This window comes from Phaenicophaeus curvirostris, chromosome 3, assembly GCF_032191515.1.
Source record: "Phaenicophaeus curvirostris isolate KB17595 chromosome 3, BPBGC_Pcur_1.0, whole genome shotgun sequence".
NCBI lineage: Eukaryota > Metazoa > Chordata > Aves > Cuculiformes > Cuculidae > Phaenicophaeus > Phaenicophaeus curvirostris.
The window spans coordinates 86,034,618-86,062,202 of NC_091394.1; the positions used below are offsets into that span (position 1 = coordinate 86,034,618).

At 41.0% G+C, this 27,585-nt stretch overlaps 1 long non-coding RNA gene across 1 annotated transcript; it reads right to left on the bottom strand.

The window, feature by feature from the left end:
• Positions 1-11,858: 11,858 nt before the first annotated feature.
• LOC138719368 (uncharacterized) lies at positions 11,859-26,314 on the bottom strand. The gene is made up of 3 exons (XR_011337205.1): positions 26,192-26,314; positions 21,598-21,726; positions 11,859-12,101 (listed from the first exon to the last, which is right to left on the bottom strand). It is a non-coding gene; the product is annotated as an uncharacterized lncRNA (long non-coding RNA).
• Positions 26,315-27,585: the final 1,271 nt, after the last annotated feature.

Genomic DNA, 27,585 nt, shown 5'->3' on the forward strand with positions numbered 1-27,585 from the left:
AGCTTCCAACAATTCTCCACTTGACAGTTATTTAATATATTTCAACTCTGATTTCAGATCTACATTTAGATGTACAAAAAAGGATTCCTGACATTTTGTCATTTTTTTCACCCATGCCTGTATTCCCATTTCATCTCACATTTCCTCAGTTTATTATAGCAACCCCTGCTATGATAGTATGAAGCCATACATAAAAAGTCCTTTTGTGGCTACTTCACATCAATGTATATTTTTGAGAGAGAAATGGAACTGGAGCAACATGGCTCTCTAATTCACATTTTCTCCTTGTCAGCAACTGGATAGTGTCGATCTGCTGGAGGATAGGGAAGCTCTACAATGGGATCTGAACAGGCTGGACTGCTGGGCTGAGGCCAATGGCATGAGGTTTAACAAGGCCAAGTGCCGGGTCCTGCACTCGGGGCACAACAACCCTATGCAGTGCTACAGACTAGGAGAAGCCTGTCTGGAAAGCTGCCTGGAGGAGAAGGACCTGGGGATGTTGGTTGACAGACGACTGAACATGAGCCAGCAGTGTGCCCAGGTGGCCAAGAAGGCCAATGGCATCTTGGCTTGTGTCAGAAACGGTGTGGCCAGCAGGTCCAGCGTGGTCATTCTCCTTCTGTACTCAGCACTGGTGAGACCACTCCTCGAATCCTGTGTTCAGTTCTGGGCCCCTCACCACAAGAAGGGTGTTGAGGCTCTGGAGCGAGTCCAGAGAAGAGCGAAGAAGCTGGTGAAGAGGCTGGAGAACAAGTCTTATGAGGAACAGCTGAGAGAGCTGGGGTTGTTTAGCCTGGAGAAGAGGAGGCTGAGGGGAGACCTTATTGCTCTCTATAACTACCTGAAAGGAGGTTGTGGAGAGGAGGGAGGCAGCCTCTTCTCCCAAGTGACAGGGGACAGGATGAGAGGGAATGGCCTCAAGCTACACTGGGGAGGTTCAGACTAGATAGCAGAAAGAAATTTTTCATGGAAAGGGTCATTGGGGACTGGAACAGGCTGCCCAGGGAGGTGGTTGAGTCGCCGTCCCTGGAGGTGTTTAAAAGATGGGTAGACAAGGTGCTCAGAGACATGGTTTAGTGGTTGATAGGAATGGTTGGACTTGATGATCCAGCAGGTCTTTTCCAACCTGGTGATTCTGTGATTCTATGGATTGACAGGGCTGGGGTACAGACAGACACACTGTCACCCCCAGTTTACATTCCTGACTAGGACATAAATTCAGAATGGAAGAGTGAAGTAATTCCAGCTCAGCAAAAATCTAAAATATATTTAATGTATATGCCAGAGGACAACAGCCATCATCCCCCTTTTGTCAAGAAAAACATGATGCTCACAAGATAGCTTCTGTACTGAATGGGCTTATTGGCTCCTAAGATCTTGCAGTTGTTGCCTGAACACCAAATTAACTTTTGGCTTTTACTTACTAGGTATCTTTCTCCCAGCATAGCCTTTCTGTTACTGACCATTCTTATGTTCATTTGTTTAACAGCTTCCTCTCCCACAGCTGTTTTAGCCAAGGTGGGGCAGGTCAGAAAGTCACAGGGCTTTTCCGTTTGTTTTGTTGCTTCTTCTGGTTTTTAACACAAGAAGGTGGAGAGATTAAATGAAATTCACAGAATCACAGAATCACTAGGTTGGAAAAGACCTCCAAGATCATCGAGTCCAACCATTCCTATCAACCATGAAACCATGCCCCTCAGCACCTCATCTACCTGTCTTTTAAATACCTCGAGGGATGGTTACTCAATCACCTCCCGGGGCAGCCTATTCCAGTGCCCAATGACCCTTTCTGTGAAAAATTTTTCCTGATGTCCAGAACAAGTTCAAAATGGAAGCAAGAAGATACCACTTCACATTTTCACACTTATAGTGGTACATGTCTTGATACAACATCAAGAAAATTAAGACTAGGGAATGTTTTAAAACAGGATTAGATTTGCCATTGTATTCTGAAGAAGGCACAAAGAAATAGATATTGAAAGTCAGTTCCAGAAATGTTTTGGAAAGGACAGAAACCCCGTTCCTCAAGGTTTTATCTAATGTGTCTTCAGGATCAAGAGGAGATCTTTGCAGATTTTAGATGTTACTTCAACTGTTTTATGTGGGATTGGTGATAGGTGATAGCCTTATCAGACATAACTTGTATTGCTATTTCTCAGATGAAGTCTTGGACTAGCCATGCTTCTGAGCATACTGAAATCCTTCACATTATTAACTCCACATCCTCTAAACCTTTTCTGGAAGTGGTTTATGTTAGCCTAAATTCTGCTCCCAGAGAAATAAGGCTCCTCCAAATCCATTCACTTTCTGACAATTCTGGCTTTTGCCAGCCCAAGCCTGGAAATACTCCCTTAGCTCTCATGTTATCCCTCTACCCCAGTTCCTGAGCTAAAAAGACACTGTTCACTACATGGCTGCATCCTTGGTATTCCTGTCATGTACATGCTATGCCATTTGAAGCCCATCTGCTGCCAAAAGGATAAAATGTTGAGAATTAGGTAGTGATCCTACCATTAGCTCCATTGGGCATTTAATTACTGGAATTATTTTATTTTTGATTAATTGAAAAGACACTGGCTCAAACTGGACAGAAGTGAATTTTAGTCCTGTTGAAGTCCATATAAACATGGGCATGCCATAAAGAAGGGCAGTTATTCTGCCATGGATCCATTCCCTCCATCTCTCTATGTTACCAGAAAGAACCTTCTTTCCTGGATCATTAAGGCCACTGCAGCTAATAAAGCAGGTAAGACTCTTCCTTATTTCGAGAAGGAATTACCACCTTCAGGAAGGTGTGAGAGTTAATACGTAAGAAATTGCAGAAATACCCCTTGGCCACAAATTAATAGGTTACTTTTTCACACTAAGCAGTTTGATCGACTTGCCCATGAGCTGAGGGTAAAAAAGCATTTCCTTGCACAATCACACCTCAAACATGCATCCACCAGTGTCAGTTGTTATGTACAGTAATGTCAAACTCATTCCACAGCCAACGCCAAATTCCATGTCCAGCTACTCCCAGAAAACCAGGATATGAATTTCAGACAACATATTTTTTGACAGCCCAGACTGGCACACCCACTGACCTCATGGGGAGGTCTGGACATACTGCAAGGGTAGAATATGGCTTTTAAGTAATAAATTGTTGTTTATCTGCTTAATGCCTTCTCATAGTCAGTGTTGCTGAGTAAGAACATGTGTTTCCCTTCCAGGTCTTGGCAGCTTCTCCCCAGTTCTCCTCCATCCCCTGTTCTCTCCCTCTTCCCATTCATCTCTTTCTACTTCTGTATTTCCTTCCATGTAATAGCCCCCAGGTTCCACCATGAAGCAAACAAATACTTCGCATGTCCATCCTTGGGATAAGAGATGGTATTAGATTGAAGTTATCCATTCAAGATAAATCCAAGAAATTGTATTTCAAATAGCTATTGGTTCCCACACACAGAGAGCTCATCCTTTGCTAATTCTTTGGTTTAACCAGGCTAGTATTTCAGCAATTTAGGTTAAGTCCCATAATTTTAGATGACATTCAGGTGTTAAATTTGATTCAATTAAATGAACCCTAAACTAGCCTTTTAGACAATTGGTAGGCCCAGGAAAGCAATCCTGCCACAGTTACATTAATACAACATTTTGCAAAAGCTCTCCTGCAGTCAATGCAGTTGCAGAAAGCAAATCCACTTATAGTTTCTGTACATTTCCAAGCCTCTTGGTGATAAGATGTCAGTGATTTCAGATTATTCTTTGGAGTGAAAATGTTACTTGATATTGTCTGCATTTTAAGTAGATGTACTTTATTTTTCTTGTTCAAAATTAAATAACAATCATTTTTTCTTCACTCTTTATTTGCTGGGGATGATGAGGGTAGGAAGTCCCAGTTAAATGAAGCGGTTTGACCCCAGACGACTGTGGGAGAGGAAATGGAAGGAGGCAGTTGTGATATTTTTTTTGGCATGAAATGCCCAAAGACTTCTGAACATTTTAACAAAATAGAAAACCTAAAAGGAATGGCAAGGTAGGGTGCTGTAATATTTTACCAGAAGAGGAACCAAGGAGGAAAATAACACAGGCTTTGCCCCTTCCTCTGCGGTCGCACCCATGCTAAAATACAGGAACATTTAATCAATCTCATGCAGTACAAATAGTCACTGAAAAAACAGACGTGGTTCAAAGGGAAGATTTTGAGAAAAATGGAGCAGGGTAAAGATGGTGGCAGTCAACACACACTCACCTGCTCTCTTCAGTTCATGAGTCTGTGCAATTGGCTACTACAGTTAGATTTCTCAATTCTGACTTTGACATTGACCCATGCAGTAACCATGATCAGGTGACTTTTGGATCACTCGTATAAACCCACAGATGCACCCTTTCTGCAAACACTTCTCTCCTCCATGTGGACCAGCAAAAACAGTACCAGGACTGGACCAACCTCCATGGAGGACACGACACTGGGCTCAGTAGTAGGTAACTCCTGCTTTGCCAGTACAGGTAGCCTCCCACTAAATTACCCGTTATTCTGGCAGTCCTGGCAGCTGCCATGGGATTTCTCCCCACTCCTTTCCTGCTGAAGTAAGGTGGCAGGGTCAGGGCTCCCTGCACTCCACGTGGCAGCCACAGGACTCTGTGGGGGTGAGGTTTCACCTGCACCCAGTGCTGCTGCAAAGGGCTTTTGCCCATCACCACAAAGCCCCACCTTTGGGAATCCCAGAATGTTGGGCGTGTTCACCTCCCTAAGTGCATAGTGTGAGCAGCTTCCTTTTATTAAGGAACTGCTTAAAAAAGCACAGATGGCTTCTAAATTAAGATGAGAGACCTCGATGCGGTGTAAATTACAAATATAGATGGGGTGGGGAGACCTGGGACAGAGTGTCTACATACTTTTGGCAAGCTTTAGTAGATTTGTTAAGTAACTGGGAAAATATGTGTAGCAATGAACACGAGGTGTTTCATCCTCGTGGCCTCTGGTCTGCCATGAAGTGACCCACACTCCACTCCTGTGAACTCGGAGAGCTGCAGGAAAAGAACTAAATGAAGGATCTGGGCCTAATTTACCCAAGAAAACAATAAATAGCTTTAGAAAAAAAAAACCACCCACACTTACTGATGCTTATGTTAAATGTGTTTGTTTTCATAGCAGCAGGTGAATAATGTCAGAGGAGGAACTTTAATCACAACCAGAGCAAGTACACTACTGTGACTTTAATTGAGGAATAATTAATTTAAAGCAGTGTAAGTTACATTTTCTCAGGTTGCTCATTTCATGCCATTTGTATGTAATCACTTACATACACACAGCGCATCCCGGGGCACATTAAGTATTTTATTTTTGTGTGTTTAAAATAGAGCTTCTTGCTATTAAATTGTTCACAGCCCTACCAGAATCCACCAGTATTTATATAGCTTTTGCCAATGTTTGTATTAACAGCAGAGGTGCTAAGAGATCAGTAAGATAATTTTCCCTCAGGTCTGTGCAAGAATTTTCTGTATTTTCCCAGAAGAATCTAGAAGACAATCCACAATATTTAACAAAAATGGATTCATTGTAATATATGTTCCTTTTGTGCTAATAGTGCATTTCCTTAGGTTATGATTGTTATAGGGGCTGTGTCGTTCTGTCTTTTACACAGATGTGTGAATATGCACACACATACACACACATTGTACACAGTACATCAGACATCATTATGATGTAACTACTTTTTAGGAATATATTTAGTCTAGATTGTGCCAGCCCAAAAAAGCTCCTAAAACAAAAAGCCTTGAAGGTTTTTGCTCCTCTTTCCAATCTGTAGCTTGCCTGAATGAGAAGGCTTTAGGCACCCTGGCACCAAGGGATGATGGCTTTCATCCACGGATGAAGACAAAATCCAACAGGGACATCCTGCTTGCATGACAGCTGGCCAGCTTGGTGCTCTCCTTACACAGGACACTAGTCAAAGCCACAATCTAGTCCATCCGGCAACTTCTATATAGTTGCAAAAAGTGCAAAAGGTGAGAAACCACTGGATGACATGAGCTGACAACGTGTGCCCGCAGCCTAGAAAGCCAGCCACATCCTGGGCTGCCTCTAGAGAAATGTGAAGGGGGGTGATTCTCCCCTCTACTCTGCTCTCGTGAGACCTCACCTGGAGCAGTGTATTCAGTTCTGGAGCATTCAGTACAGCAGAGACATGGAACTGTTAGAGCAAGTCCAGAGGACGCCACAAAGATGATTGGAGGGCTGGAACACCTCTCCTATGAAGAAAGATTGAGAGAGTTTGGGTTGTTCAACCTGGAGAAAAGAAGGCTCCAGGGAGACTTTATTGCAGCCTTCCACAACTTAAAGGGGGCTTATAAGAAAGATGGGGAAAAATCTCTTTAGCAGCACCTGTTGTGATAGAATAAGGGGTGAAGTTTTTAAACTAAAAGAGGGTAGATTCAAACTAGATATAAGGAAGAAATTTTTAACAAAAATTTTTTTTTTAACAGAAATTTTTTTAACAGTGAGAGTGGTGAAACAGTGGAACAGGTTGCCCAGACTAATGCCCTATCCCTGGAAACATTCAAGGTCAGGTTGCATGGGGCTCTGAGCAACTTGATCTAGTGGAAATTGTCCCTGCTCACTGCGGGGGGGTTGGACTAGATGACCTTTAAAGGTCCTTCCCACCAAAACTGTTCTACAATTTTATAACAGGCTGAAGGGGATCTTGGTGCACCTTGTCTCTATCAGACACACATGCAATACTGTCTAGACATCTTTACCCAGCAATTTCCAGTTTAATGCACATCTTCATTAGGACCAAAGAGCATGACCTACCATCTTGCCCAGGGTGTAACTGGGCAAGATTCCTTTGAGTCCTTGCCAGGAAGGAGCATCACAAGAGCAAAAACAGATATGTAATTGGTACCAAAACAAGTCTGCATCTGAAGATACGCCTAGGCTGGCCTGCAGTGAGAATTACACATATTGGCTAAAATCTAGTGAGCAATAAACAGATGAGTATTGAATTCAGAAAACATAAGGGCACTAGAGTTTCTGAACGTTTGTCAGGGACACGCAGCAGTCAGTGTAATTATAACAATCCTAAAACCAGGGGCATACTTTTAAGAACCTCTGTCAAGCTAATGGGAGCACAGATTCTGAATGTTATGCTTTTATGACTTAAAAATCACTGTTCAACAGCAATTGTTCTTTCTTAAGACAGGTGAAATTTGCATTTCTGAATGCTATCTTCAAGGAAAAATTTCGAGTGACATGATTATGGATGCAGCATAAGAATTTAATATATTACATTTCCGATTTAACACATCTTTCTTACTAATACAAGGAGAGATGCTTCTTGTATGAATTATTAGCATAAGTTACTCCCTAAATTTGTTTTTTTCCATTTATTATTTGGTTCCTGAAGTAGCATCCTAGAAAAACCTGAATGCTAGAATCCAGACAGGATTTTGTAGCTACTATACATGCTTTAATCTAGCTTCAGTGGGTCTATATCCACTTACAAAGAAACAGCATTCATCTCTTGAAAGATGCCTTTCTTTACTTGGCTATTGTGGCTAGCCATTTTCAGGTTCAATATTGTTCTCACCACATGGCATTTAGGATATGTTCATTTCATATCTTCATTTCTGTTTTTAAAAGTCAAATATTCATATAAAGATGTCTGGTCAAATGTAAACCCTGAAAACTGAGCACATTTGATATCAATAATTTTTCAACACCTGAAACCACAAAGTTTCACATACTATCTTGACTAATTTTTCCTTTGACACCTTTCTGACTTGGATAATCCCTAGCTAGTTTACAGTCTGGGTCCCAATAACATGCTTTGTTGTGATCTTTGCTTCAATAATTACTTCTACCAACCAAATTTATCTTCTCTTCCGTCATCGTGAGCAGCATGCCTGGTATTTTTGAGGAACAGGCTCATTTCCTGAGAGGAAGTGTGTTTCATATTAAAAACCTCCACTTTGGTTGTCTCGTTTGTATAACTCCTAGCATACTCCTAGTTTGCTCTCTCTCTTGTTTTCCTTGTTTCTATTAAAAATTCACCCTTTAGAAGTGCAACAGTCTGCAGTCTATGGTAGATCCTCTATTTACTTTGAACTGTAGTCCCTCTATTTATCCCTTCAAAAATGCCTTCACTTCTGTGATTACTTCTTCCTCTGTGCTTAAGAGAAAATGCTATGTAGGATTTGTACTTTTGATGCATCCTCCTGCAGAGTATTACCTGCAGATTCCTACTTACAAAGAATCCAATGAGCTTGTGAGGGTGTTTGTGAACACGAATTATTACAGTGAAACTCTTTAGAGATAGGTCTGAAGCACAGGGCTGTTTTCTCTACCTACCAGGGTGCTGGGTTTAGCACGTCTGTGCTAGCAGTCTTATTCCCAGCCTTGTCTTTCCACTTTTGCTGCTGGCATCCTCCTGCCAGTTGGGGAATCTCTTTGCCAACTGCTTTTGGTCTTCATTGAAAATGAAAGACAACACCAACATTCAGTGGATGTATTTTACTCTGGGAAAAAAACTAAGCAATGCGAACTCTCTAAGCAGGTTAAGCAGTCTCAGGAGCTAAGACAAAAGCATGCAAAGTGTCCAATCTAACTTGCACATGGCCTTAAACAACCCATGTCTTCCAGCCCTTTGTTCATAGAAATTTCCCATGTAGCAATTTTGGGACAGGGAAAAGCTGTGAAGCTCTCTGTTCAGACAGAAACATTTGAGGAACAAGTGACCCTTGTAACAGGATATGTGTGATCCCAAAGGCAGTGCATCTACTTAACCAGATGACATCGCAGTCCTGCATATATTATCATAAAGATTGGTACAGGAAGGGATTTTACTGAGAATACAAGTTATCCTGCAGAACAAAGGTGAGTTGAAGGTAATGGCATTTGAGATATCGCTCCAGCATTCTAATGACAGGACATCAAAGTGAACTGTGGAGTCACAAGCGCCATCATCTGATGAACACAGAAGCAGCTTGGACTGGATCTGATGCTCAGTTGCTGTGTTTTGCATGTTGGGCATGCTAAATTCACTGTTGGAACAAGTTAGCATAGAGACAGAAGAATGGTTTTAACCAGTTATTTTAGAGGTAAATTACTTTCCTCTGAAGCTTTAAGTGCTTTAATTCTACACATTAGATAGTATTGAGTAAACAATGTTTCATGTTGTTAAAATAAATCTCAAGTCATTACAAATATTTGCCTGTTTTGATAAAGGCATCTAAATCTAAGCTTAACAACTGTTTGTAGCTGTATTCTGAGACATCTTAGTGTTCTTATCTTGGAATGAGAAGAAAAAGCAATTCTTTAAAAAAATTAAATTGTCATTGTGATTATGCCTAGGAGACTAGATAAGGACAATTCCTCTCTGTCTGTTGCACTTTGAACAAAGGGAGGTTTCCCTTTCCTACCTTAGGTTTCCTCCAAGATGTCAGCATCCTCGAAAATGTCTAGTCCTTGACCTCTGCAATAGCAGGCTCACATAAGAATTAAGACAGCACAGTGTGGGTAATTTCAGTGAAGTTGCTTTTATATGTATTAGCAGATATAGTTAATGTAGTTAAGTGTAGAGGCTTGCTCCTGCTTTTCACTGGATACCATCAGACTTTGAAACCTGCTTGTTTCAAGATTTTAAATGTAATTTGAAGTGATCCCTTATCCGTAACTCTTTAGGATCATAGAATCATAGAATAACCAGGTTGGAAGAGACCCACTGGATCATCGAGTCCAACCATTCCTATCAAACACTAAACCGTGCCCCTTAGCACCTCGTCCACCCATGCCTTAAACACCTCCAGGGAAGGTGACTCAACCACCTCCCTGGGCAGCCTGTTCCAGTGCCCAATGACCCTTTCTGTGAAGAATTTTTTCCTAATGTCCAGCCTAAACCTCCCCTGGCGGAGCTTGAGGCCATTCCCTCTTGTCCTGTCCCCTGTCACTTGGGAGAATATCCCAGCTCCCTCCTCTCCACAACCTCCTTTCAGGTAGTTGTAGAGAGCAATGAGGTCACCCCTCAGCCTCTTCTTCTCCAGGCTAAACAACCCCGGCTCTCTCAGCCGTTCCTCATGAGGGCTTTGAAGCAATCCAAGCTGGGAGACGATAGAGTACCTGTCTTCTGAAAATCAGGCATTTACCAGGTATTTGAGTTCTGAGTACAGGAAATCTGTAGCTGTTTTTTAACTTCCTGACCTCACCCCTTTTCTGTTGAAGCTAAGGTGTCCATTTCACAGCAGTTTATTTTTGTCTGATGTGACACAATAAGAACAGCCCATAATTTGATTATTTCTCCAGAGACAGTTTGGGCAAACATTACCAGTATGTTCATTGCACTTGCTGTCTCTATATTCATTACAAACAGACAGAAAAGTTTCTCTATTCACAGAATCACAGAATCACAGAATAACCAGGTTGGAAGAGACCCACCAGATCATCGAGTCCAACCATTCCTGTTAACTTAAAGAGTCTTCTCAGATATCAAAAATAAAAGATATTCTGATGTTAGGCCTCAACACTACACTAAGAGTGATATTATTCATTTCAGACCACCTATGGTCATTTCAATTCTTTGTACTAATGTTCTTCAAGTGCTTCAGAAATATGAATATTGATTCCGTGTTGACAAGATAGAAGAATATAGAGTAAAAGATGCTTTCCAAATCGTACCCATTAGCTAAAACAAAGAGAAAACAAAAACATACTTGTTCCACTAATAAAGCACATCACTGATTTTCCTAATGCTAGCCAGAGATTATATCAATCAAGAGGTCTAGTTATTCCTATTGTCTTTTTATTCATATGAAAAGAACATCTTCTTCAGGAAGGTGAACACAGAAGCAGCTTCTTCTTCAGCAAGGTGAACTTCCTAAAAGCTATTTCTGTGCTCAGCCGTAACAATTCAGAAATTAATTCATTACTTGCTCTAAAACGGAAAAAAATGATTTATTCTAATTAATTTGCAGCTTCCTCACTTGCTTTTGTAATCTCAGATGCCTTGTCACCCTCAGCAACATATGCAGACTCTGATTCATGTAAGTTCATGCGAATCCCGTGGTCCCACATGAATCGGAAGCAGGAATGAACTAGCCAGCAGACATGTCCTACGACATTTAGTTTCTGGGAACTCCAAAAAAACTCCCACCCATGTCTTCGTTCAGTAGCAATGTGATTTAAACTCTGCCTATTTAACACAGATGTGATCTTGCTCACAAAGATGTTTAAAATATTTCCCAGTTGTGTTTTTTTTATGAGAAATTACTGGTTACGTGGACTCTGCAAGTTCAAATACACTGCTTCTGTTTAAATAGAAAAAGAAAGCACATGCATTACTATTCCTGGTGAGTTCATTGCTCCTTGGGCTTCCTTGTACAGGAAACAGATGTAAAATAAGATTTTCCAGCTATCAGAGAAATATAACATTCTGTCTTTTTCCTCTCTCCCATTTTAGAAAACTTAAGTTTCCATACACCCTGCTAGAAGGCTCACATTTGGGGAGGAAAGGGAGAAGGAGGTGAGGGGAAGGAAGGAGGGAAGGAAGGAAGGAGAGAAGGAGGGAAGGAAGGAAGGAGGGAAGGAGGGAAGGAAGGAAGGAAGGAAGGAAGGAAGGAAGGAAGGAAGGAAGGAAGGAAGGAAGGAAGGAAGGAAGGAAGGAAGGAAGGAAGGAAGGAAGGAAGGAAGGAAGGAAGGAAGGAAGGAAGGAAGGAAGGAAGGAAGGAAGGAAGGAAGGAAGGAAGGAAGGAAGGAAGGAAGGAAGGGTCTTTCTTCTTTCTTCTCATGTCACTGATTCACTGCTTAGACTCTCTAAGCAAAACTCACAGGGAACTATTAGCAAAATTATTTTCAAGATCTTTGCTGGCAGAGGAGAAAAGTTTTTACACAGAGGCAGTGCAAGGGAAAGGCAAAGAGCCAGGGAGGGATTAGTCAAATTGGTTTTTCAGCCATACATAAAGTGCTGGGGTCAGTAATCCACTTGCACTCCTGCTTTGGCCACAATCATGTGGACAGTTCTGCTGGTGTTTGGCATTCTCCAGGGAAGACGGTCTGCTGAGCGCAGTGGGGAAGCCTAGGATTGTAAAAGAAAGCTGATGTGGTTTTACAGTCTTGAAGCTCCAGTCTGAAAGAACAAAGTTCGGGAAAAACTCAGCAATAACTGATAAGTTAGCCAGGGATTATAGCCAGGGTGCAGCATAGTGCATTGTGAGAGTTTTCAACTTGTATTTTCTACTTATGCTTTGGTATCACCTAAGGATCCCAGTTTGGACTAAGTCTCAAAAACAGTGTCTTAACTGAGTACTAGATGCACTTGGGTATGCATTCTGCACACATGGGCATTCCTGTTCTTCTACTGTCATCAGACCTTATTGCAGCTGACTCCTGCCCATATTCCTTAGTTCTCCAAAAAAGAAGCTGTGAAGAGAGGTAGCTTGTCATCACACAGCTGGATCCCAGAGGTAAAGTGGTCTATGGTTAAATATAGACATAGTGTCCAGCATTGTATGAAGACAGAGCACTAGGAAGCTTACAGCCAGAGCGGCTTCTGGTCAAAAATACAAACCAGATAACTTCATATAACCACAAAAGCCACTTCTTGAAAGCTGAATTTGATACAAGATCTGTGTGTGTTTTCCCAGTCTCTTAATCCTAAATCGTTTATTTCCCTTAACATCACCCACAGCATCCATTTGTCTGGCAAACGCCTTCATAATCTCCGCACTGTTCAATTGCCCTTTCCTTCCTTTCATCTCAACCACAGGGTAGCTGTGGCTGTTTTTTGGAGGCATGTTCTTTTAATACCATGTGAGCTCTCTAATGATGGGTGAGTTGGCCTTAGCAGTACAGCAGAAAAATGACTGAAATGTCCTTTGCCTGGAATTTTCCCACAGGCTGAAATTTCAGCACTCAGAAGACGCCAGCTTGCAAAGTGGGGTCACAGGCATGATGAAAAATGTCTTTATCTTGATATGGACTAACCACAAGTTAAAGGGTCATGCATTGTCCATCTCCTTTGCACTGAATGCTGGGGCACGTCACTTCAACGTGTGATGCAGCTGCTGCACATCTCTCAAGGGACTCCAGAATTGTGCTCACCTTGCTTCCTCTGTGCTCACCTTACTTCTTCTGTGTTCTGATATTAAGGTTTCTGCTTTCCTGAAACCAAGACATGAGGCCAGACCTGTGCTGTTGTAACTTTTAGAACTGATAGGCACTGTGTTGGGTTGCCTTATCACTGGAGAGGCTCCAAGAGCCTTAAGCAATTGTTGGAAATTCTGACATCTTGCCTGATGCACAATAATTTGTAAGGCTGTTGTAACTTGAATATAATTCTGGGACTTCAGAGGAGCTCTATTATTCCCATTCTGAATGGTTATGGCAGCTGACTCTAGCTTAATGATTTTATCCCCCCGTATGTAAGAATTGAGTTGCCAGGACTAAGACATACATTTTGCAGGCTATAGTTGTGAGAAAGCAACTCCAACTGCAATCGCCTAGCTATGAGCCAATGAAATTTGGCACAGATAGCTGGCTTGGAGAAAAGATTTTATTATCAGCTTCTGCATGCTTTAGTTCACACACTTTCTGCATGTTTCTCTTTCCTGTCTTGTAAGTTAATGATAAAAATCATATCATACCAGGTCTCTATTCAAAATGTCAAAGCCTTTCAAAAAGTTTTTCCAAAATATTAGGTGGAGTCTCTTGAAGGAGCTTGAAGATGTTTGATCGTTTGAGTTTTTACAGGACTGGCAGGACAAAACATAAATAGTTTAAGTGTGACTTGCATAGTCACTGAAATGCAAATCCACTGATCAAAGTAGGGTTTGGGTTTTTTGTATTGTATCAAGTTTTTTACAGATGTTGTGGGATATTTTTTTGAGGGGGGGGTGCATTTATGTCATTCCTGGAATAATTGCACTTCTAACCTTTCTTAGTTCCTTTAAGTGTACATATTCTCAAATCTAAGGATAAGACTTTCACTGTGATGATGACTGAGTACTGGAGCATGCTGCCCAGAGTGGCTGTGGAGTCTCAATTCTTGGAGATACTCAGAAGCTTTCTGGATACGGTCCTGGGCAATGGGCTTTAGGTGGCTGTGCTGGAGAAGGGGTGTTGGACCAGATGAGCTCCAGAGGTCTCTTCCAACCTCAACCATTCTGTGATTTTGTGAATCTATTTACTGATATGGCAGCCTTTCAGATTGCAATATTGCTTTCTTGAAAAATAAAAACCAAACGGTTAGGGGGAAAAAAAAAGAAAAAAAAGAAAAAAAAAGGATGAACTCAATCAACAGACAATGTACCTGACCAGCTTACCACCATCCAAAAGTCCATGTAGTGTTCCCAGTACATCCTACTTTCCCAAAACTATGTCAATGCTCCGTAGTCCATATGTTAGTCTGTATCACTAATAGGATGCAGATCATTCTCCCGACTTCTTGAAATGTGCTGTTAAGCTCCAGTCAGTCTTATGGTCATAATTTTATAAAAATTAAGCCACTTTTGAACTTGTTTCAGCACTTTTGTCTACCAGGCACACCAAACCTCCAGCTCAGAGGCAGAATGCAGAAGCTCCATAACTTTCTCCCTATTCTCTTTCCAATATTTTTTGAGATTATATTATTTTGTGCATGTGAGGGAATTTTTTTCTGTGTTTGGGGCTTTTAACTTCTCTTTCTGTGAGTAGCAACTCACACTAAATGAAAGAAATATGGGGGATAGCAGAGATTCTGCTAGTGTAATTACAGAGTTCATCTCAACTACTCACACACAGCTTTCAGAGTTATTCTGTATCACCTCCGCACTTGCCATAGTTATGAAAAAATACTATGAAAGAAATCCTATGTTGACTAGGAGACACTTAGTACCTTCTCTTTACCTCAGAAAAGGACAGCTAACCAAGAAGAAAATGTAGGGAAAAGAGTTTACTATGACAAGTCATAGAATCATAGAACGATTTGGGTTGGGAGGGATCTTAAATATCATCCCATTCCAATCCCTCTACCATGGGCAGGGACACCTTCCACTAGATCAGGTTGCTCAAAGTCTCATTCAACCTGGCCTTGAACAGTTCCAGGGATGGAGCAACCGTGACTTCTGTAGGCAACCTGTTCTAGTGCCTCACCACTCTCACAGTAAAAAAACTTCCTCCTAATGTCTCATCTGTATCTACCCCCTTTCAGCTTAAAACTGTTATCCCTCATCTATTCACTGTGCTCCCTGATAAAAATCCCCTACTCATCTTTCCTGCAGGTCCCCAGTAGGTACTGGAAGGATGCTATAAATTCTCCCTGAAGCCTTCTCTTCTTATTATTCTAGGTTGAACAACCCCAACTCTCTCAGCCTGTCCTCACAGGGGAAGTGCTCAAACACTCTGATCAACTTTGTGGCTCTCCGGTTGACTCACTCTAACAGATCCATGTTGTTCCTGTGCTGAGGACTCCAGAACTGAGGCAGAGTAGGGAAGCAGAATCACTTTCATTTGATTCACTTTCAGAGTACACTGTCCACTTATGCCTGTATCACTTGTACAATTTTTCTACTGAAGATTGTACAAGTGTACAAACTCTGTGATTGTGAACTTTGAATCTAATTCATTAGTTTATAGCAATTTTTGTAATTTCTCCAACATTTCAAAATCACATTGAATAATTATAATGCACTAAACTTCTTTGGATTGGGTTGTGGCTCAAGACACAGCTGTGACATACATGAGATATGTTACTACAGATATTTGTTGACACAGTGAAACATCTCTGAGTCAGATTTCCTTCTCTTTTTATTCCTTTAGTGGGTGGGACGTCAATTATTGCTAACCTATGCTGTGTCAGCCATTATAGTAGGGTGGATCAAGAGACGTCTGTCTGTTCCTAAATTCTGTCCAAGGAGAATAAGTAAGCACACTATTTTTGTTTCTTCTTTAATATTTAATTCTCGTAACCTGTGTGAAATGGATAGTCTAACTCATTATGACCCAACTCTGAAACTTCTTCCAGCATTGATATTTCTTTACAGCTCATCTGCATTCAGAATTACGCTTCCTTGATCTGACAACTGTCTGGTACTGATTTAGAGTAGTGGATACGTATATGGAATATATAACACTTCAAATAATTTGGCAACCCTATTACTCTGAAACTTGATTTGTATCAAATGTGATATTTCCTGTGTGGGACATCATATCTCGCTTTAACACTATTGAGACAAATAACTTTCTCTTGGTTTTTCATTTGGTCCTTTAATTGCTATTTAATGGCAAGGGGTGGGGTGGGGAGGAAGGCTGACAATATCTCATGCTAAATATAATGAGTATTTAAGTCTCTCCATTGATAAGGAGGAAGAGATGCTTTGTGCTCTCTATCAATATATGGGTTGCCTAAACAAAGGGCTTAGTTGAGCTGGATGCCAGACTCTCATCCCAGTGATCAAGCACTGCCTAGCTCCATCTCAGGAAGTGTCTGAACATATGGAGATAGTTAGCTTACCAGCTATGGGATAGTCAGAAACTGAGAGCAAGTCGGCCAGGAAAATCAAACTGCTACAGATTCAGGAGATATGAAAACTGTTGAGTCTGTATAGGAACACCTACAAGGACACAACTACATCCCAGTCTTGCTGTGCTCATTTTGTCTGATGTGTATGTGTTATTTGCATATCACAAAGGTCAGGAGGAAAAAAAGGAGCTAGAAATGAGAAGGAGCAATGAATAGATGCCAAAGAAATACCCTGCACAGATAGTTTTCACCTTCTCTGATCCTCTCAAAAGTAGAGAACAGCATGTACCCTGGCATTTGAAAGGTAAACTCAAAGGTTCATGAAGTCAAAGTTGTCCAGTTTGAAGCGTTACCCCAAGTTACCGAGCCTCTAAGGAATATTTGACCCCTATAGGTCATAAAAAAGCTGGGAGACAGGACAAAATATATCAGCCACAGGTAAAAATAAAATGCATACTGCAGTGTGTTCAGCAGGTAAATAAAACATTATTATAAGGATTGTAAGATATTCACAGGGAGATAAGAAAAGTTTAGGGGTGATTTTTTTTTTCAGGATCATAGAATCATAGAATCACCAGGTTGGAAAAGACCCACCGGATCATCAAGTCCAACCATTCCTATCAAACACTAAACCATGTCCCTCAGTGCCTCGTCCACCCATCCCTTAAACACCTCCCTGGGCAGCCTGTTCCAGCACCCAATGACCCTTTCAGTGAATTTTTTTTTCCTAATGTTCAGCCTAAACCTCCCCTGGCGGAGCTTGAGGATGAAGTACTCTCCAAAGTTCAGGTGTATGTTTTTCCTGGTTCTGAAACTGGTCCCAGTTACAGTTCTATTTCTTGGGGGTTTTTTTCTTATTTTCCTTGTTGTTTTCCTTATTTGTATATTCTAACCAAAACCACTAGAGTTTCTTCTGAGTGTTTGGGAATAAGAAAATTGGCACTCACCAAGCACTTTTGTACTCATAATATGGAGAGAAGACTGATCCCTTCTATAACTATGATGATGATTAACAATTTTTACACAACTGCAGCATGTTCCTTGAAATATTAGTACCATAAAGCCGTTTTCCTGCTTCCCTTAGCAAAAATCTGTAGCATGTAGACAAAGCTGGTAAAGTAACATGATCCAAAAACCTTAGCACATGCTCATTCATACTGGTTTTCTGAAGAAGAAAAAGTAGTCATTTTCTAGTGAGAAGTTTAACCAGTATCCACTTTTACATGCATACATACCTTTGTATACATATGTTAGCCAATCTCACAGCGGAGCTGATCTCACACATGAAATTAGAAAAAAATGGCTCAGCCCTTCAGGCACGTATAGAAGAGTACATGAAATACATCATGCTTAGTTATGTTGATCTCAATGATAACTAAGCTCTTTGGCGGAATTTAGAAATGATAACCATCTTGCTAAATTTGAGGTGTCTATTTGCGAACTAGTTGTTGTGTCTCCATTTCCAGACAGTGTAGGTCCACTCAGTATACTCTGTAGCATGCAGAGGCTGAGGGTCTTTTCAGGATCAGATGAATCTACTCAGGCCAAAGGATGATGACATTATTGATGATCTCTACTGGTTACAAAGGAAATATAAAGTGACTAACCCAGAGGTACAGACCTTCACTAATGACATCCACAGTTTAGATAAATTCGTCCTCTTTTTCCTCCTAAGCAAATTAGGTCCTCTGGGCAGGAACTGGCCAGTGTCTGGAACGTTCATTGCTTTTCCTGAGCTGAGAAACATGGTTGACTTTTGTGGCAAACAAATGCATTACTATAAATTATGGCCCAAGATATAATCTTGGAAATATTTCCACACAAGTGCTACATATCATATGGGCAAAACTACAAAGCTACGGAAGAGTAGTGTTCAGATAGTGGCAGAATACTGTTTCTGCTTGACCAAGCAGAACAGTAATACCAAAGTTTGAAGTCAATGAAGTGTAGTTTTGATGAGATATTTTAAAACCAGACATATCAGATACCACCAAGAAAATGCTGCTGGGTATCATCTGCAGAGAGCTCAGCTGAGTCCAGCTGTTAAATCTGCTTCTGATATTTTTTTGCAGCATGCCTGTGTGTTTGAGCTGACTGAGATATTTGTATGGAAGGCTGACTAGTATATAAATGCCACTCACTCTGTAAATGAGATAACTGTAAATGCAAGTCACCTAATTGGACAGATCCTGTCGTATTATCAAAAAATCACTTCTTTTCCTATCCTGGGAGAGAGAGGGTATGAATTGTGGGCTAGAGAGATATCTCACATTTAGGATGAGAGCAACACAGCCTGCTCTGTTTCAAAGCGGATAACCTCTCCATCTTGTGTTAACCCCAGCCATATCCACAAACAGACTGCAGAAAGCTGATGAAATCAGAAATGTCTAAAGGCTTCTGATGATGGAGACAATGAGTGAATGACAGACAGACTCAGACAGTGGCTTGTGCAAGACTTCTGTCCCACCCTCCACCAGCTGCTGACACCCCACCATCCTGAGGTGATGCCAGAGGAAGTGGAGATGTGGTCATTCACCCACCGCCTGGCCGGCACTGGCTTACGAAGGAGGCCACAGGCACATTAGGAAGTGATTAAAGCCACAAAAAGCCCCCAAGACGACCTCAGAGGGGCCCTACCTATACTGATCATACTCTTGCATACAAAGCTGGTGAAGGGGCTGGAGAACAAGTCTTACGAGAAGCGGCTGAGAGACCTGGGGTTGTTTAGCCTGGAGAAGAGGAGGCTGAGGGGAGACCTCATTGCTCTCTACAACTACCTGAATGGAGGTTGTAGAGAGGAGGGTGCTGGCCTCTTCTCCCAAGTGACAGGGGACAGGACAAGAGGGAATGGCCTCAAGCTCCGCCAAGGGAGGTTTAGGCTGGACATTAGGAAAAAATTCTTCACAGAAAGGGTCATTGGGCATTGGAACAGGCTGTCCAGGGAGGTGGTTGAGTCCCCTTCCCTGGAGGTGTTTAAGGCATGGGTGGACGAGGTGCTAAGGGGCATGGTTTAGTGTTTGATAGGAATGGTTGGACTCGATGATCCGGTGGGTCTCTTCCAACCTGGTTATTCTATGATTCTATGAAACGTTTTTTATAGCTCCCTGAAGTCTTCAGTTGTTTTCTTTTCTACAAAACAAAATTAAAAAAAAAAAAAGTTGTAAAGTATCAGAGATGGGTATGGTGATTGTATAATAATAGGCAAGTTAAAAAGACATCTACATGATAAACAATTTAGATGAAGAGAGGTTTCAGCCCTGCTTCATGGATATTAAAAGCAGCTTAGGACGATTTTTGTTCAGAAAACATTGCATGTAGAAATTAAATGCCTTCCTGTAGTGAGGAGATATGATGTATAAACAGTTGTGCATGTTAAAATACTGCCACATCTTCTTTTAATTAAGTATTACTAAGCCACCCTGATATGTTCCTTTCTGTGTCCTGTGAGTCAGCCACCGCCTAAGGATCTGTCAAATTTCCACTTGATTTGCGGTGGCCAGGGGTTAACAGATTCAAATAAGACAGGAAACACTCAAACTTTCAAACAAATCTCACACCTGTTTGGTGCCCTGAAAACAGCTTTTTGTTGAATCTAACTCCAAATTCCCAGGGGTTTTCAGGATAATTCCAGCTTGAATGGAAGTAGAGACCCCTGGACCTCAGATAAAAGTGCTCTGTCTTTCTCTCCTTTGCAAATTTTCCAGTAAGATTTTAGTGGGCCAATTATAGAAACCTTGTTTATTTATTACTGAATGTATTACAGACTGGCAGTCAGCTGAAACTTCAACTTCAGAGATGAACAACCATTTCTAGGTGGCCAAAGGTATCACTTTTCCTAAAATTGGTATGGAGGGAGCCATCTCTTCTTCAGGGACTTTTGTTATTACTGAGAGAAACAGTATTGCAATACTAAGTTACAGAAGGAAATAGATATTCAAAACTAGTATAATAGAAGACACATCTGTGCGACCTAAACATGGTATTCAATATAAAAATCCTGTTCAATAGTTCCCCTAATGTATTATTTTTATCTGCTTGAGGGTGGTCCAACAGCACTTTGGATTGTATTGCAAATGTAGTTGGATTGATTCAAAATGTCCTGCAGGAATGCCTCCTCCTCTCCTTGCCATTTTCTACTATCACTTGGGAACTGACCAGAAAATATGTGATTCGGTCCTCCTGTTAAAAGAAAACTAAAGTGATTAGTTGAGGTCAATAAGTAATGGGTTTTTCATATAGGAAAGAAATTTGGTTTGAGTCAAACCAAAACTAAATTTGTACGAGTTTTATACTAAAATGAACAAAGTAAGAAAATGTGTTTTGGCTCAAACTTTAATGTTTCCTACAATCTGGAATGAAAAATTTTCTCTCATTGTCAGATTGTTTAACCCTTATGCTTAACATTTGGGGATTTTTGTATGATTGCGATAACGTTTTAGTCAAGCTGCCTTTTTGGAATGAAAAGACAGTTTTGCTGAGATGACATGTCAAATGCAAAAACTCAACACTACTGACACAAAGAGGGCTAATATTTAATTCTTTCCTCTTTGCTTCTCCCCTTTCTTTTCAAGTCAGACCCATTTAACTATCTGAGGTTGAATTTTCCAAGGAAACAATATCTTCTTAAAACAACATGCTGCAAGCAGTTTACTGTTGTTAAATACTTCAGCTATAAGAATTGATAACATCTCCTTGACTCTCCTTGAGTCTGTAGTGTGACTCCATTTTCCTTATCAAAATGCCTTTTATTCTGGCCTTAGGTGTAATAACAAGATAATCACATCCTAAAGATTTTACTGTGGTATCTGTGTCCATTCAACTTTTCCCATTTCTGTTACCATATCAGTGCTTCTTTTCAATGAAGGATGCTCAGGACTCCACTGTGAGCTGGCAGCTCAATTGTACCCCAGGGATGGCTAAGGCTCAGAAGCAGTTAGAGATGGAGCAGGTTATGATACTCTGTACTGCAGTTATGGATTTACACCAATGAAAATGAAAGAAGAAATATGCACAAGCAACCTAGCTTGCCAACCTAAAGACAGGGAGAGGCACCAGTAGTAAATGATTGGAAGGCCACTGTCAAATTCACCTACTTACTTAACAGGAGAATATTACACTAATTTACCTTAAAGAATGTATCATCTGAAAGCACTGACAGTGTTTATCTTCTGCATGCACTCCAGCATGGCTATATTTTCTGATGTTTCCCAGTCTTTGATCTACCTAATGTCCCAAAGAAGATAATTCCTAAGTACTGGAAATACAGAAACATTGTCAAAAACTTGTATTGATTACCTCCTCCACTGTGCTGGCTTTCAGGTTGTTCTGGATCTTGATGTCTTGTTTTAGTTTCTTTCTGGTTTATCTTCATGGTGTTTTGCTACAGCAATAATGGGGCCTATACTGCATTCTTTGGGGCTTTTCCTGGTGGATTGTCATATAAGATATGCAGTCACTAATATTCGGAACTTGGTGTATACTCGTGGTCAGAAAGCACAGTCCTTTGACCACGTGCCAGGCAGGACTGCAAAAATATCTGCCTGCTTTTCAAGAAAGAGGTCACATCTCTGTATTTGAAGGAGAAAGTTTCTTGTTTCCTTGTTAATTAGAAGTTGTAACTGGAAAACTTTGCTCTTTGCTAGTTTAGAAAAATCCTATTTTACTAGCTGCAGTGGGTCAGTGAAGTGAAATGAAAGGAGGATGTTAGGGGAATCACAGAGGTAAAAAAGTCCCTCAGTTTTAGCTTCAGGGTTTGCTGTATGATGGTGTTCAGCTGTTTGAACAAGCCACAGAAGTGTAACACATGACCGGAGCTGAAGACACAATGTGGAAGAGAGTGATGATACTTCTGCATGCAGACAACACTGACCTCCAGCATCTAGTCCACTCTGAAGCACTTGCCCCTTTGGCTTATCATCACCAGCAAGATCTCAGCTGGTGACCCTCTCTGCGCCGATAACCACAGTATGAGGGCATTACCAGGGCAGAACAGCCAGGGGGGTGGGACTTGAATGTTGTCACTGCAGGTGGGGACATGATGAAAAGCAAAGGCTGTGAGCTGAACAGTTCAGGGTCCCTGACTTAGAGGTTCCCATGAACTAAGTTTTTCAACAGATTTTTGACTGCAATAGCCTACAAGATTTTTGGTCTAAGCAAGGTTAGATGGATCACACCAGCTGCCTGAGGATGTTTGATTCTGGACACGTGGGAGCGAGTCCTGGTTCATGCCAAAATAAAATTCAGGTGCCCACATACAAGCACCTACAGTCTCTTTGAGGGTGAGGGTACCAAAGACGTTTGCTTTGAAGCTGGCCAGTGTGACATAGCATCTCCAGGGGATCTACACCTTTCAGAATCACCGGCCAGAGGCTGGATAAAATACAAAAGACACTCTAAAATACCTCTAGAAAGGTATCAGTGAACACTGGATTTGCTTTCCTAATGCCTCATGCCTGATGTTGAAACTAAGCATGTGGGAAGGTAGGGGAGGATAAGACCAATGAAACTACTTTATTGAAAGAAACAGTCTTTTTTTAATTCTTGAGGAAAGAAAAAACCTTTCCCTCACTGGCAGTCATCCCTTTCTTCCTTCCTCATTTACTAGTCCTGCTGTGGTACAGCTGATTTCACATCTATTTACTCAAATGTTTTGTCAGCAGAATAAGATACAAGTGTGCGATTTTCTGCTGAAGAAGATTCTTTTGATCCACAGAGCCTCATATGGAAGGGAGAAGAGAATGGATTTTACCACCTGCCACTGCCCTTGATATATCCCAGGGGTGCCTGTCTTACAGATAGATAACAGTCAACATCATGGGCTCTAGAGGTCTTTTCTAACATTCTGCTCTGGTGTTCAAAGCCATGAATCAATGAGAAACTGCTCATTCCCTGCCATTCGCTTTGATATACAGCAGTGCTTCACCTTAGGTAATAAAAGCCACTTCAAATATGACACAACCATTATCTCCTACAATGGTCAAGTATGGGCTGACATAGGGTGGGGGTGACCAAGAAATCACACAATGTTGGATGCACCATCTGACCAGCAGTCAGCTCCCAGTAAAGCTGCTGAAAATGGAGCACAGCCTCCAGGAGAATTCAGTGAAATGCCTCCTTTCCTTTCTTGTTTATAGGTGTAGTATGTTTAGGGTTTCCTTGCCAAATAAATGCACAATGCTTTTGATTGTGGCTATATCCCTTGCTAAGACCCACCAATTATTTTTCTTGCCCCAGAGATTCATTTGCTTTATGACTAAACATTCCTGTTTGCAATTTTCTTCCAATGCTAAACCCAATCACCTCTTGTGCTCCCACAGTGTTCGGGAGTTACTGCCTTGCGTGGAAGCCACAGCTGAGCTGCAAGGTCATGGTTATAGCCATGTTCACACATCCAATTTCCAGGTGTTGAACTGCAACCATGGGAAACAGAATTGCTTCATCTTTTCCTGCTCATCTGTCAGCACAAAACTCAAGCTTTTACTTTCATCATCACAGGCATTTTTTAAAAAATTTTTGCATTTGGGTGGTCACATGTTAACAGATCCACCTCGTGCAGAGATCTTCTCTTTCTGTTATTAAATGCATCTGCTATATAAAAAATGCTTGTATTTCTATCTGATTATTGAGCCAAATAGAGAACAGTCATGATAAATAGGGCTTGGAGAACAATTCTTATTTCTACTCACAAAAAAAAAAAAAAGGAAAACAAATGAAAAAACAAACAAACAAGAAAGGAGACTGATCTCTCCTCTCTGTGGAGGAATCTGTCATTCCCAATTGGCTATTTCCAATGCAGCCAGCGTTTCCTGAAAGATTATCCTTGCAATTCATTAACTTCATTTCTCCATTATATTACAATGCAGGCAAATGAATACCTAGCCATTCAAGGATGGTATTTTCTTGCCACACTTGTTAAATTTTGCCCTGAAATTTAACTTTCCAGCATAAGTTCATACAAAGCGACAAGTAATACATAAAAGGCATTAGCATGTTACACTGGCTCAATCAGAAATATAAACTGACATGTCTCACATCAGTAGGAAGGTCTCTTTCGGTAACTGAATGCAGAGGTTTCAGATACTCCGGCTCACCTCCAGCAGCCCCAGCATCCAGGCAGGCTCTGCTGCTGTTCCTGAAGGCTGCCAGCAGAGAGAGCAAACGGTGCCCAGACCAAACCCATCAGTCAGCTCTCACTTCGTGCTTAGACACAGCGCAAGAAGGAAATAGTGTTTCCTTATGCCATGTAAAGGAACGCAGGATTTTTTCATGTATTACCGAAAGCAGGTATAGTCCAGCTACTTAACTTCAAAGAATATGAATCATTAACCCTTTCCACAAGCTGCTACAAAGAGGACTGGCACACAAGCTGTCACATTGTGTGTAAGTCACCACCATGATTTATCTAGTTGAAGCTCCTGCCAGCACTTGAATTTCATCCATGCTGGGGCATGACCTCTATCGATAAGGTGACTTTATGATCCCACTACCAGAAGATATGAACAACCTTCAGTCTTCAAATGTGTTCATTAATTTGGGCTGATAGCTGGGCTTGGGGGGTTGCATCAATCTGTAGGCTGGAGCCTTAACTATTGACCCAGCATCACAAACATATAAAATTGCAGTTACAGTCAATAGACTGTGGCTGGACTAGTTCAATGAGAGGGGGTGCATTTCTCAGCAGCAATGGCAGTGTTTGCACCATCCTGATCAGAGACTCTTCCATTTGCTAACGTGTGAAACTTTTTGTCACTTCACGTTAGTAAAATAAACAAAAGAAAGGATTTGGGCTGACAATGGAAGCAGGATTCAAATAGCAGTTGATTTGTGCTGAGGATGTTGCTAGTGTTTCAGATCTCCATAGTTCCCAGTCCAAAGCTCAGAAATAACTAGGACATGTGGGACACGGCAAAGTGGGAACGTAGAGTGAGGGGAACAACTGGAAGAAGGATGTTTTTTCTCCTTTTCTTTTTTATAACACTGAGTAAGAGCAGGTCTGTTCTAAATTAGTGTTTACGAACCAGACGGTAGTAAGACTTTACAAAGGGAATTTGGCCAGGGTCTTACAAAGTGCCTCATTAGTCTAAACTCTTCTCACACAATGAAAGAAATAAAAGCAAGGCCTCTGCAGAGGTTTACCAGGTGAGCTGCCAGCACCTGCTTTCCACAGCAGGCAGGCAGAGGGGCCACCAGGCTTGTTGTGCTCATCTGTGTCTACAGGCATGGACACCCCCACCCAAAAAAAGATCTCCAATGAACTAACTCTGAGCAGGAACTCAGAGAGGAGACAGTGAGAGGACACATTCCACAGCATGGACCAGGAGTCACAAAGCACAGCTTTCTGCTCCAGCATCAGTTCACGACCAAGATATTTTTTTAGCTGGGTTTATTAAACGAATTATTATACAGCACTTCTGACAATATGGATACCCAAAAGGACAGAAGAGTGAGCCAGAAGAGGTTTCTAAGAATAATCACTTTGAAGGCAAACTAAAATGCATAAAATGTGAGTTAACAAAGAAAGAAATAGCCATCTTCAATTTTATGGCCTTTGAAAGTGATTTGTAAGTTACTCTAGGCTGAATCATTAAAATGTTGGGGCTAGAACCAAGAGAAAAATGTTCTTAAAGTCAATCATAACGCTAAGTACATGTAAACTCAGATAGATGAAAATTCAAGATGGAGATCTTGTTCTTAAATGCTTTTAAAAGATATTTAGTTACTATTTTCCTCCAGATTTTCATTATACATTTAGTTTGTTCACTCCATAGATATTCCTATCTGAAATTGTCTCTATAACAGCCTTTCATACTGGTAAGAAAACAGCAACTCAACTAATTTAGAATTGGACAATGAATGAGAAAAAGACAGTGGGGATTGCATTCTGACCACAATATAAATATTTGATTTTTACAGTCTTGGCCTGAACTGAATTGATCTCTCATGTGCTTTGCAATGCTCTGTATCTCTGCAAATAAAGTCCTTTGGAAGCTTATTTGTGGATTAAAATTGAAAGCTTTGTGTATCTACTTTTTAAAAAAAAATATGCTTGCATTTGTTTCATTCCCTTTACTTGCAATGCTGTTCTAAAATTTCATAGTGTGAACCAAAATATCATGAGGAAATCCCAGCAAATATTTGGAAATCTTGCTCTTCTTCCTGATGTTGATTTCATTTTGTTCATTTTATTCTTATTTCTTCAGATAAATGTCAGATTTGAAAGTACTGTGCAAATAGTTGAAAACCTCACCCTTCACTTGTGTGACACTTAGAATGGTTTGAGTAGGAAGGGAGCTTAAAGATCGTCTAGTTCCTTATTGTGCCTGTTATGCAGTTGTTCACGTGTGAATCATAATGATATTTCTGCTGTGGAATTTAAAGTTTTTTCACCATGAATTTCCATTACAATCACCCACACTAAAATTCAAGAAGAGTTGACATCTATGAATGCCTTCATGGTGTCCTAACTGATGGCCAGATGTGTTTGAGTTTCAAACAAACCTGTGAATAGTGACAAGTTTCTAGGCTATTTGCAAATCCCTTCTTAAGCTATTCAGTCAGTTTTAATAAGGAAGAAATAAACATTTCAAAACTGGGCAAGTGCCTTTTGCTGGGACTTCTCATAAAGTCCAAAAGGCTGTTGACAGTGAGAAATGTGCCTGAAGTGCACTGCTTCAACAGTCAGAAATGTATCAACTCTCCTAACTCCTGCTGCTCTTGTGCCCAGGTGCTGTCTGGCATTGCCCTGTTTGTTTTCCGTTACATTTTGAGCTGAACTGTAAGGCTGATCTGAACAACAGCCTTCACCTCATGAAAACTGTAACAATGCTAAAAGCTGAAGCCAGATGGTAGCACAGTCTATGAGGTCTCTGCATTTATATTAAAGGGTGCTCAAGTCTTTATTCCATGATTCTGACTTTACACCCCCCTCTTGTCACTACTTGACATTTCTGACAATTTTGCTGGAGTTTTCTTACGAAATTTTGGCTGATGTCCTGATATAAAAATTGCAGGTAGGAGCTAAGATTGCTGTTAGGTACCCCTTTTCTCCCAGCAGTGTCGTAAGTGCATTCTCTAATACAAAAGTTAAGGTAAGCAATACCACAGAATGGAAATG